This window comes from Gobio gobio, assembly GCF_949357685.1.
Source record: "Gobio gobio genome assembly, chromosome: 3".
NCBI classification, from domain to species: domain Eukaryota; kingdom Metazoa; phylum Chordata; class Actinopteri; order Cypriniformes; family Gobionidae; genus Gobio; species Gobio gobio.
The window spans coordinates 14,323,483-14,337,685 of NC_137099.1; positions in this window are offsets into that span (position 1 = coordinate 14,323,483).

Below are 14,203 nucleotides of genomic sequence, written 5' to 3' on the forward strand. Positions count from 1 at the left end.
TTCTCCGATTGCTCATTCTTCCCTTTTACAAACACTGAGACAAATTGTATTTCAGCAGTTTTCTCTAATTAAGCTTTGAGAGATGTTCCCTCACTCACAGTCGGTTCACCCTCAGCAGTCTGCCTTAATTGTGGATTTGCAACAATCGATACTGCCACACCTACTGCAGAGCATTTTTTTTTTAAAAAGGCTACTTATCCATTTATTGCTTTGCAATTCAACTGTCTTGTGTTTTGTGAGAGGTCGGATTGATTTAACTTGTTTTATAGGGCTTATTTATTTGTTAAAAGGAGGTTAAACGGAGGTTATCGAGTGGGATGTGGCTGCTACTCTTAACAGCGAGCTTTACTTCCAAGCCCATTACATGGCAAACATTGGTGTAATGGGCTGGGAAGTACCTTCACTGCAGGAAATTCATCTAAAACACATTTTCTGGGGTTCACTACCCTAAACGTGTGTGTCTGAGGGTAAATAGCATACTAAAGAGTGGAAGACAGAGTGGCAGCGAAAAACAGACGCTTTGCACTCTGACATTTGTATGCATCGCTGGTGTTTTTTTGCCACTGTACACCCATGCAAACGCACTCATTCTCACAAATACAAGCAACAGAAGCAGCTGCAATCCATCCCCTGCTGTTAGCCTTTGCACCATTCATGTAGGACAGCATTCAGTCATAATCCCATCAGAGCACTCAGCGCTTGTGTGAGTGTGTGTATGTTTGCGTGAAGTCCATGGCAGGGAGTGTTTTGAATGTGATATGCCTGCTAAAAGAAACAATGCATGAAAGTGAGAAAATATTGATCCTTTTTTTTTTTGGCATTAGATGTTGCTCTCAGTGGTGGTTTACAGCTGTGTCAATGTCTTTTGCATTATTCATGATATCACAAAAGTGTGTTTTGTGTGTGTTTGTGCGCTTACTGACCCTGAACTGGCCTGTGTTCGTTTTCCAGATGTTTGTCCACAGCAAGTATAAACAGAGGAGTTCAATTTGCTTGTCATTGGCATATTGATCAATAAAAATAATTAAGAAATGAATGGAGAGAAAGAATGAGATAGCAGCAGCTTGCAGGCTTAATAGTTTTCAATGTAAGATAAAAGCTTGACATTTGTAAATGTGTTTTGCATTTTAAGCTGCTGCTCTGGACGCATACCTTGCCAGCTGCACTGCACACAAACAGTGGATTATGTCTAACGGGAACATTTAGCCTGGAGCATTGTATTATTTTGAGGATTTTAAGAGGGAGGTTGCTGATGAGAGGGCCAAGATAAAACTCTCTAAAGGTAATAATGCGATGAACAGAAATTAAGATGTCACAGTGGAAATATGGCCATAAACATTGTGGTACAGCAGGCATCAGTATAATCTCTGCCTCAGACTAGAGCTTTCTCATAACCATAAGTTTATGGAATGAAGTTAGGGAGGCATTGATAAACTTTGGTTGATACCAAAAGGCTGGTGTCTAAATAAATTTAAAATAAAACACCTAAAATCAATCATTTTAAAGTAATAAAGCATTGTATCGTTCAAAAGTTTGAGGTTGGTAAGGTTTTTAAAAGTCTTTTTTTATGCTAACAAAGGATTTTACTGTATTTTTATTTAAATACAGTAATATTATGAAATATTATTACAATTTAAAATTACTTTTTATATTTGAATACATTTAAAATGCACTTTATTCCTGTGATGGCAAAGCTGAATTTTCAGCATCATTCCTCCAGTCTTCAGTGTCACATGATTCTTTGATGAACAGGAAGCTCAAAAGCATTTATTAGATTTTTTTGTAACAATGAAAAAAAAGATATGTCACCTTTGATCAATTAAATGCATCCTTGTTGAAGGTGGGGTAAGTGCTTTCTGGTAACCGATGTTGATTTCAAATCACCAAATCAAACACGCCCCTATTTTGATAGCTCCGCCCCACACATACGTAACCCAGGCAACGACTATGGCTGAATCTGCTGTGCCAGCAGGCCGAGGGTTTGATGCCATCAATAAGTGAAAACAATGTGTGTTAAGGTCCTTTCACACTGGATGAGATTTTGACGCGCGAATTTTGACGCGTTTTATTTTTTGATCAGCTGTTTGTGTAATGAGTGCTTCCACACCGAACGCGAATGTGCTGTGGCGGAAAAACAATGTTATTTTTTTACGCTTCAACGCCGATTTTCTCGCAGCGACAGAAAAGGCTTCAACCAATCACATACAAGGAAACAAAGGTGACGAAATGTCCAGTTGATGTCATTAGCTATTCAATCTACATTAACCTTTGCCAGGTATTGCATTTCTCACGAGATTACAGCTGTAGTTGTAGTTACAGCTGTACAGATGCAGCTGTGTTTGCCCACTGTAGGCTACAGACAACGTTAACATAAACTTTTGAGTTAAAACTCGTAGATTTTTTTCTAAACCTTATTGTCTCCGCGACTATGGAAAGTGAATGTGTTTCTGTCAGTACTTCTGTGGAACTTAAATGTTTACATTGTGACTCAACTGGAAACATAGCTGGAATCATAGCTGCTCCGGATCGATTGGTTCCTGAAGTGTGTGTTTGTCTCGTCATGGTGGTCTCTGGAGGAGCTCCTCAAATTGTCCCACGGACATTCGAAAGTAAGTGTGGAACCAGCCATGATAAAGTTTTAGCTCCTGTACAAGAGCTCTGAAACATCACAGACATCGCAAATTCGTGTCGTGTTGACGCAAACTATTTCGCTTTTTTGTTTCGCTTTTTCATTACGCGTCCGGTGTGAAAGGGCCTTTACTATGGTAATCCAGTTAGAATGTTCAGTGAAAAAGTCATCCCTTACATCCCAAAAACACAAACACAGCTCTCATGAACAACTCGATAGCACAAGCATGACAGTCCAACTTACGAACATATTACAATTATGACAAGATCAGAGGGTTATATCGATCACTAAAAGAGGAACCAAAGGAAACAAACATATATTAGGAGTATATTATCTTACTTTTCGGACACACTTTGGGAGCTGACGCTTGAAACAGACAGAGAGGAGGTTTAGACACTCCAGGCTTATACGGTGTGGAAATGAATGGGAAATTATCATCGCTGAAGTGAACGGCAATACGATCGCAAATGGACAAACTAGCGAACATGACACATGAGCATATTCAAGCAAAAGCCAGCATATATTATCAATGTAACTCGCCTATCGAGAAGACATAAAGTAACCTCAGCCTTTGCTCCTTGAGTTCTCTCCAGCGCTGGAAAGCTGATACCTGATTGTAAGCCTTCTTTTGTTCCACAGACATCTTCCACATTTGTTTTTTATCTGCCATCTCTCGCTTTCTGTCGTCGCTCGGCTAATGTCCGTCCTGTGTCGTGTCTTTTGAATAATGATGTGCACTGAGCGCTCTCTTCTCTCCGTCATTAGTAGACACGCCCCCTTACTGCTGATTGGCTATAAGTTTGTTTTGGTACTCGGCCCGAGACACTTTTATAAAGCAGTTTTGAAATACCACTTACACCACCTTTAAATAAAAGCTTTAAAGTGCTAAAAAAAACTTACTGACCCCAAACTTTTGAATCGTATACGATATGAGAAATGTTGAGATTTGCTAAAGATAACATTTAACATGTATTTTTTACAAATTTTCTTTGGCATCATTACAGTAAAGTAACGTTAATCTGATCATCTGGTTAGTACCAATACATGAAAAGTTTCTAGTTTTGTTTTCAGATTTAACTCTGTTGTTAGAGCCATAACTACATTAATAATTTTGTAATACTTTGCCTTTTATTAAGAGTGATTATGTTATTTGATAAATGTATATTTTATGTTATTTGTATTGTATCACATGATTTTGACTAGTTTTATAGTCATCTAGCCTTCTTCTTAAAAGGAAAAAAGGAAGGGTTGGTTCTGGACAGTTTTTGACCGTAGAAACGGACAGAATTCATGTGAATAAGATAAGTGTAAATAGATTTGAAGTTTGATTTCTTGTAAAAAAAAAATTTTTTTTAAAACGTTGCAAGACAAGTTATGGATTCATGCGTCAAATCCTTTGTGCTACACACTTGTGGAAATGGCTCAGATCGCCATTACATCTTTGTAAAATAATTTTCTGCTTAAATGGAACGTATAACCACAGACATTTTCCAGTGATTTCTTCTGTGTTATCTGTGCAAGTGTCCGTGCTGCACCATTATTATTTTTGAACCATACCACTTTGTTGTAGGCTTTTCTATTATACTGTGGTATCATCTATTTCAGTTTCCTTAAATAGCAGAAAAAAGAACATTGGATAACATTCAGAAAAGGCTGAAGACAACACAGCCAAAAGCAGCACTTCAACAACACATTAGTCATAACTCAACTGTGCCTATACACTAGCTTTTTAATTTAGAAGTTTTCACTTAGATTGAACTTTTTAAATATTGTGTCAGCAGTGTGCTATAGTGTCAGTCGTTTGGTGTGTGTGTAGTGTCAGTTTGTTATTCTACTTCAGACTTTTCTGCACTTTCATTTTGACTTTTGTTAGTTACAATCATGTTAATTGGACGAAAAAGCCAAAATGTGTTAATGCACATCTAGTTTTCTACATGATTTCGTCTTTGACTGACCTCTAGGGTTGTTACTGCAGCTGTGTTCCATGTTGTGAAGGATAAGTGATCCATCAAAGCAAACATCCATATTTATCTCTGTTAATGAGTGCCGATGACTCATGCAGGACATAGAAGAGGAAACCATAAAGCCAAATTAAGGGCAGCAGTATGAGAAGAGATTAGTTGTTATTTCTTTTAATCATTACATTAATCTTTTCATGATTGTTATTAGTTGGGCTTGTGCATGCGAGCACAGAAGATTCTCTTCACAGGCAGCCTTCGCTCCCCACGTGCATCAATGAGCCTTGGCCGCCCATGACCCTGTGGCCGGTTCACCGCTGTTCCTTCCTTGGACCACTTTTGATAGATACTGACCTCTGCAGACTGGGAACGCCCCACGAGAGCTGCAGTTTTGGAGATGCTCTGACCCAGTCATCTAGCCATCACAATTTGGCCCTTGTCAAACTCGCTCAAATCCTTACGCTTGCCCATGTTTCCTGCTTCTAACACAGCAACTTTGAGGACAAAATGTTCACTTCCTGCCTAATGTATCCCACCCACTAGGTGCCGTGATTAGGAATTAGGAATAATACACCATAAGCTATAACACAAGCAGTCTCTACAAAGCTGAATGCATGTGACACTTCACAATTCTAGAATCAAACCGTCAGACTAAGTATGTTTCATAATGCTGAATTGCTTGAAAACCGTGTATTTTTTCTTCAAGATTACCAGAAATGCTCCGTCATCCATTTTACGATATAGTCTGGTGCATTTCTATATGCACCACATTTATTGTCATTTCACTGAATTCATCCAGTCATCAGTTCAATGTAGACAATGAAAAAGGAGTGATGGTTGTGAAGCGGTTGCTAATTTAGATTTTAAATATTAATGTACCAAATGGAATTCAAATGAATTAGCTGAACAGAACAGCAATGACAAAAAGTGTGCATGCAGCATTTATATGCATGTAAATTTTAAGTTAGAAGCTCTATGACTTTCTTTCTTCCACAGAAATCAAAAGGAGATGTTTAGCAGAATGTCCAAGCTGCCTTTCTTCCATATAATGAAAATGAACGGGAATGAGGATTGTAAAGCTCTAAAGAAAAACAAGTATAATAAAAGACAATTAAAGTAGTCCATTCAACTTGTGCATTATATTTAATCTCTAATGATAGCTTTGTGAGAGGAACAGATGGAAATTATTAATTGAAAATCATGCCTTGACAGCTGTGGTCACCATTCACTTTCACTGTATACAAAAGAGCTGGAACATTCTGCTATAAATAATTCCTTTTGTGGAAAAAGTCATTCAGGGTTCAAAAGTAAGTTAGGTAATACAATTTTCCTTTTTGGGTAAGTTATTTTTTTTTAATATGCATATTTCGTGTGGCATAGACTACATCATGAATGAATGTTACCCATGATTGACATTCAGTAACTAATTATGTTTTTGTGAAGTCGACTAAGCCCTTGGGCAGTGGCCAGTCTCATTACCTTCACCAACCAAGCACACTAATCTCAATCATTTTGATCGTAGCATTGCCTTTAGCTCTCCTGTTTGGTGAAGGCAATTCGGTATTGAGCTTTGATTATTTTTTCCAGCTGTCTGGATCCTTGCGCACTCTCAGCGCCAACACTTTCCCTTCATCTGCTTCATTACCAGCTTTGGTTTCGCAGAAAAACTACTGCCACTCCGTAGGGGACTAAACATGGAAAATTCCCTGATATTGATCTCAAAACTATTCATTTGTAAGCTCATGTACACATGCAGTCCACAGGGATTTTAGAACTTTATTCTTGAGAGATATTGGCTGACTAAATTGTCAACAACAATGGTTCTGTATTTTCATTAACGTGTGTCATTTTTTCAATCTTAGAATACATTCGCAGTTTAATGCAGAGACGATTATAAGCCCCATTCACACAATACCAGTGACTTTTCATGTTACCATTTTTTTTGGTTGGTCACCATAGCCTTTTCTTGTTCTGGTTGGTCTATATGGTTATTGACGTCAATGACTGCTGAGAATTAATTCCATTTGACAATGAAAGGGATTTGGAAAAACACTAAAAAGGGACATTCTTGTTGTATACAAACTGCCTAAAATTTAACATTGCTGACACATTATATATATGACATAACATATAATCAGGAATCACATGACTTTGTTATATCACAAGTTTAGAAAACCTGTCCATATCGCTTTGGAATAATCATTAATTTGTAATTTCATTCGTGATAGTGCAGAAATTACACCCTTTACTTTTAAGTATACACTCTAAAAAGGTTCTATAGGGCACTAAAATTGGTTCTTGGCTCGTAATCATAGGGGAACCTTTTTAAGTGCTGTATAGCTCCAATTTTGGTGCTTCAGTGGTTCTTCAGCGGTTAATTTGCTAAGGTGCTATATAGCACCAATGACTAAGGTCCTATATAGCACCGCTACCATATACAGAACATGTTAAGATATGGTGCTATAGCACCAAAAGTGGTCGATTACGAAGAAAAAGAATAAATTACATTTGAAAATTGAATTGTAATAAAACTTTTTCACAATATTACAGTTTTCACTGTATTTTTGATCAATAAAATGCAGCCTTGGTGAGTTTTAAGAAACTTCTTTCAAAAGCATAAATAAATAAATCACACGGACTCCAAACTTTTGAAGGGTAGTGTAATTATTTAAAAAATTTTGTAACTGCTCTTTTTTGCACTTCATGCAACTATCTTTTAAAAATGTACATTTCATTAAAAATTAGACACTTGTAGTTTTTATTTGTGCGTGCACTCTCATTCCACACCACTGTCATGCCTGTAAGTCTGCCTGTCATTTAGATGGCACAAGCATAACTGCAATTGCTTTGATATGAATCCACAAGAGGTCTAGAGTAATCACACACAATGGCATAAACAGAGAGTGTCTCCCGACAGACAGATAATGGGAATGTCTTTGCGTGTAGCTCATTTCGATTAAGCCATAACATCATTTTCTTCTGCTTTTCTTGATTCAGCCCAGCACACTGCGTTCTGTTGGTTAGATTGACTTGAAAAAATATCTGTCAGACGCAACTGCTGAATGCCCTCTGATACTTTTTTAAATTATTTTTTGAATACGTTGTCAAAAAACAATGATAAGTGTGAATGTATTAATAGTGGTGCTTGCTAAGCCAAGAATCACTATTATTGCTCATATTGTGGTTAGGGATTTGCCAAAACCTTAATACTAACGCTGTCTCAGTGTCTCCAAACCAAGCACAACATAAAAGCGACAAGAGTTATTGGGTAAATCTGCCCAAACCAGCCACCATGTGTAGTGTACACATAAATAATGCCTTAAATAGTGCAGCATATTGAGCTGAGATGCTTTTACTTTTCTAAGTGATCAAACTTTCAGTTTTTGCCTGACAGATGTTAAAATGGATAAATAAATCCTTACATTGAAGGAGGGATCTGAGCCATTAGATATTAGAGCATTATAGAAACCAGTGAGCAACCACTCTGAACACCCTAGGATTGCAATATTCTAAAAAACAATTAGAACATCTTAGCAACCACATATCAACCCCATGGCATCCACACCATGACACTCTAACATCATAGCATCTGTAAAATATTAAAAAGTCTAGTTGTTCTGCAAAATTTTTGAGAGTCTGCTCAGTGCAGAGCCAATGGGTGGAGCTTGACATCCAGCTCCCCCTCTCTGGATGTAATGGGTGGAGCTTGAAGGTCCAGCCACACCCCAACCCTACCCATATCGCGGCAGTTTGGAAATGAAATGTCAAGTGAGTGGCACTAAAAGGTTAATGAAAATAATACCTAGACTAAACCCGATCCTAAACCTAACCGATAGGCTAGTGTTAACGAAAGCTAACATGAGATAAAAGCACATTTGCTTAAGCAGCCACACCATTTTATCTTGAACAATTCTTTGAGAGCTCTTTTATCTTGATTAATGTTCACTGGACTCGTTCATGAGTGTGCAGTGCTGTACCAGGTGAGCTACTGAGCAAGTTTACTACATCAGAAAAGCCATACATATGTGTAACCGGTCCTAACTCGACCCGCTCCAAGTGGGATTCCAAACTGGGGTCTCTGGCGTGCAAGGCGAGCATGCTAATAAGGACGCTAAAAACCGCAGCCTCTAGCGCGCCTCTTGAGGTCAGGGGATTGAGGTTTACATGCACGACAAGAGGCGGGATTTATCGCACGAACCAATTAGGGATCGACCGATATGGATTTTTTAGTGCCGATGCGATACCGATTTTTTTTCATCAGCCTTAGCCGATGACCGATACGGGCTGCCGATTTTCTTGAGCCGATATTTGGAGCCGATACTGCTTTTGCTCCCTCAATTTACATCATAAAAATGACACAATGATCATGATGATAACAATTTAAAATTTAAAATTTAAAAAAGGAACATTTATTGAACTAAAAAAAACTATATTTAACAAATAGTAAAAACAGGTGATGTAGAACAAGAAAAAAAAGAGTTCAGTGGTGAAAATAAATTCTGAAAATAAATATTTAAGCATAAATAAAATAATTACACTATTGCACACAGTATCAACAAGCAAACAGCATAATAAAGTGTACGCTGACTGTACTATACTTAATTTTAAAACTATTTACAACCTAGTCATTTAATGGTTACACTCTAAAAAATGCTGGGTTAAAAATAACCCAAGTTGGGTTGAATATGGACTAACCCAGCAATTGGGTTGTTTTGACCCAGCGGTTGGGTTAAATGTTTGCTTAAAACAACCCAATCGCTGGGTTAATACAACCCAATTGCTGGATTAGTCCATTTTCAACCCAACTTGGGTTATTTTTAACCCAGCATTTTTTAGAGTCTAGGTGCACTTAACTTAATCTCTTGTAGAGCAACACCAGCGGTAATTCAGGAAAAAAATCTCCCAATGCTCCACGTGAAACTTCATTCTTTCGACCTTTTACCATTATGTCAATTCTCAATTGATTTTGATTAATATGCACGAGGGAGGGAGAGCAAGACAGTTTGAAGACAGTGAGAGCTGCCTGTGGACGCCTGTCTGTAAATAATGCAGGGAAAAAAATATCGGCCAACGCAGCAGCCTTGTATCGGCCGATGCCGATACACGTAAAAATCGCAAATATCGGCCCGATATATCGGCCGGACGATATACTGGTCTATCACTAGAACCAATCATATCCAATTATAACCCATCATATCCAATCATAGTGCGATGGAGCCATTGTCTCCTCTCACGTGACTTTTCCCCATTCATTTAAATTACCCCCCCCCCCCCCCAAAAAAAAAACTCACCACACGCTTTAGATGCCTCCCTCTGTGACTTCACCTGGGGGTGTTACTGTTGGACAGTGTTACTTTATAAGACTACACGTTTTAAAGTTTTTTTGAAGCTTTGATTGTGTTTACAGTGTGCAATATAACATGTGTTCATGTTTAGCGTGTAAAAAAACACAGTATTTTTCACACAATTTACTTATCTGTATACCGCTGTTTTCACTGTCCTCAAAACGGCTTGAAAGATTTCCTTTTTCTATGAAGTCCCTCCTTCAGAAATACGTAACGAGTTCTGATTGTGCCAGCGGTTCCTGTGTTGTGATTTGACAGCAGCTTAGCGCACGTTGCCCGGAAAGGTCACGCCTCTTACCATAACGGGGAGATGAACGCACTCAAACTACAGCCCCTGAAGGCCAAACAAAGGTGATTTGACTCCGGGATGAAAATAACAGCGTCTCGACGACATGGCGACAAACACACTCTACAAACGCAACCGAACGCAACACTTCCTCTTCTCCACTTGGGAGAGCAACAAGACCACGCCCCCTTTTTTGCGTATTCTTGTGGGCGGAGGTTAGTCAACAAACTGTTCTACTGACGTCATTAAAGCAGGATGTACAGGGATGTAGTCCAAACCGGCCGTTCGCTGTAGGCTTTGAAAGGGAACTTCTGTTAAATAAAATATCTCGCTTGGCATTGAACTTTGAGCTTTATAATTTTACAGCTATTATTTATGCTCTAACAGCAACATTAGACACTAACTAAAGTTTGAAAAATGGGATCACGAAGAACAGGACCTTTAATGTCACATTTTGTAATATTTGCGTTGTTTTATTTTTGCAATATCGATTATTTTCTCATCTTGCTTTTTTTGAGGAGACACTGCCTCCCTTGCCTCCTCGGCGGAAATGCCCCTGAAGCCATATACTGTATGTGTAACCAGTCCTAATCGACCTGCTCCGAACGGGATTTGAACTGGGGTCTCTGGCGTGGGAGGCACATGGGCTAACAAGGGGGCTAAAACCCGCAGCCACAGCTGGTTATGTGATCCATACATCCAAATGTATTCGTTTATAAATCATGCATATGGTAAAACCATTTTGAGGTCATAACATAACAGTATTACAGTATTCGCAATCCCCTGTAATTATAAATTGTGTGAACAGGAATAAAAGTGGTTGGTGTTTTACTGTCACTATTGTTCATTTCAGCTGGAAACTGCAGTGAATTGTATGTATTGATATGTTTTGGAGTACAAAAATGTAGGTAGTGGTGTGTTTTTTTTCCCCAGGGAGCCTAGGTTGGATAAAATATGAATTTCAAATTACATTTATCAGTATTATTTTTAAAGGTAAAAAACAACAGCAGGAACTGACCAGAAATGCTGGTGATTCATTCACATACAAACATACGCCATCCTTCCGATATTCCGACACACACACACGCACACATGCACGCACGCATGCACACTCACAAACACGCACACACACACACAAACACACACATATATGCATGTGCATCTGGCTGTGTTGCCAGTATGGGTCACATCAAATGTGTCAGTGCTAACACATGCTTGAACTCTTCTAACCTACACACACACACACACACACACACACACACACACACAGCCACAGTCATGTCAGAAGTGATTCAAATCAGTTTTCCAGTCAGCAGGGTTTGAATGAACAGAGTTAAAGGTGCAGTGAATGAAAGTGTGCTTGATAATGCTTTTGATCAATTGACGTAAACCGGGTCAAAGACCTTTTCCATTTTACTTTGAACCATTATAACTACAGCTGGTATGTTCAAAAACTCAAGGATACTCAATCAGAAGTCCCAACCCCGGTTTGTTTATGTTTTGAGTCATATTTGCCCCGTCCAGTGATACAAAGAGAAAAACACGAGGACACATTTTTTTCACACGCATATATCCAAATTAATTTTTCTCTGTCATCATTCCCTCCAAGTAAAATCTGTCACATAATTTTGCCAAACTGCCTTCCTGGAAATTTAGCTTGTACACTATTTTATCCATTGGTCCAAAATCCTTCCTTTGCAGGAATGTTTATATCTCCATCAGGATTTCATTACTCTCTGAAACTGAGGTATACATCATGATAGTGGAATTGCTGTGCAAGCACATCTAAGTGTCAAATGACGGATAGCATCGCTGTATGTGAGTATAGAGAATATACAGTACATCCCTCCCAAATAGAGTTGTATATTTGTCTTGCGCATCCGTACTTGCAAGGCAGAGAGGGAGAGAGAGGTGGGTTGGAAGTAACTGGGCTCCAGGCTTTTCTTCTGAACTCGTACAAAGAGCAGATGAAGAGATGCAGAGAGAGTGGGGGCTAACACAGAGAGATCAGATAAGAGGTCAAAACTATAAAAGCACCATAAAGGTGATCCATATGACTTGTGTATTACAAGACTTCTGAAATCAGCTGACAGCTTTATGTGAGATATCATTATTCACTGATCTTCAACTCAAATATGACTTCAGAATACTTGGAATATAATGCACAAGTCATGTGGACCGCTTTTATGGTGATTTTTTTAGGGGTCTTGACAGAAAAGTAGTGACAATGAACTAAAAAAATATTTGTTTAAAAGATTATTTTTGTGTGTTCCACAGAAAAAGTAACATATTTTTTTGGAACGAAATGATGAGAGTGAGTAAAGTTGTATTAATTTGTATTGTTAGGTGAACTATTAATTTAATGAATCTGAATTTACATCATTTTAATATAATGTGTGTTTATATATTGTATATGTAATATACACAATATTCTATGTATGAGTTTTGATTAAACAAATAATAACACTTTAACAAGTGTTACCTAAAAAATCAAAGCCTTGTGGAATTGCTATATTATGCAAAGCAAAAAGGGGATTTTAAATTAGGTGGACCTGAACAGTTGACATCAACTTAACATGATAATTGTAACAGACAATTTGCATACATTAACATGTAATACAGTAGTATTTACATGCAGTATCCACAGAGGAGGGGGATGGTGGAGTTTGTATTATATTTAAAATGCATTATATTTATATTTATTATATTTACTTATGTATATATACACTCCGATCAGGCATAACATTATAATGGTGCACTGACAGGTGAAGTGAATAACATTATTTATTCATCACGGCACCTGTTATTGAGTGACAGCAAGTGAACATTTTGTCCTCAGAGTTGATGCGTTAGAACCAGAAAAAATGGCCAGGCATAAGGATTTTGAGCTGTGATTTGAGTTGTGATTGCTAGACGACTGGGTCAGAGCATCTCTAAAGCTGCAGCTCTTTTGGGTGTTCCCGGTCTGCAGTGGTCAGTATCTATCAAAAGTAGTCCAAAAAAGGGACAGTGGTGAACAAAGGCTCATTTAAGCGCGTGGGGAGCAAAGGCTGGCCTGTGTGGTCCGATCAAACAGATGAGCTAGCTCAAAATGCTCAAAATTTTTAATGTTGGTTCTGTTAGAAAGGGAACACATGGCACCAGGATGCACTTTGGGAAGAAGGCAAGCCGGCGGAGGCAGTGTGATGCTTTGGGCAATGTTCCGCTGGGAAACCTTGGGTCTTGCCATCAATGTGGATGTTACTTTGACACATACCACCGAACTAAGCATTGTTGCAGACCATGTACACCCTTTCATGGAAACGGTATTCCCTGGGGGCTGTGGCCTCTTTCAGCAGATAATGAGCCCTGCTAGCCTGACAAGCCAGACCCACATCAAGATGTTGGGTCTGGGAACTCACCATTGACAGGGCTCAATCCGAGGGGCGGGACAAACGGTTGTCTTTCAAATTCCCTCTGCACGCAATTGGATAGCGCTACAACCAACCGGAGGGCAAAGTGAAGTGGAGCTAGTTGATAGATTTAACTTTCACCGTATCCGGTCGGCAAAACTCCGAACACATCTTCCTTTCTTAAGAATGACTTCAGTGAAGTTCTTTGTTCTTTTCTCAAAGAAAAGCTTAACTCCAAGTCTTCCAGAGTCGTGGCCAAAGCCGATTCAAAAGACAGCCGTTTGCCAGCTTCTTTGTTACGAGTAGCACGCGGAACCACCGTAACTCTGCCGTGCCATCATTATGTTAAGCCCGCCCACCGACTCTACACACGCTGTGATTGGCCAGACCAGAGTTTGTTTTTTCCAGCTCGCAGGTCTACTGAGAGTTGCTAGACTACACTCGCGACAAATTAGATTTGCTGCCGCTAGGGTGCGTCTAGATTTTTAGGCTAGCACCCTGCCACAAAGCAAACATGTTTCAGGAATGTTTGAGGAGCACAACAACGAGTTTGAGGTGTTGACTTGGCCTCCAAATCCCCCAGATCTCAATCC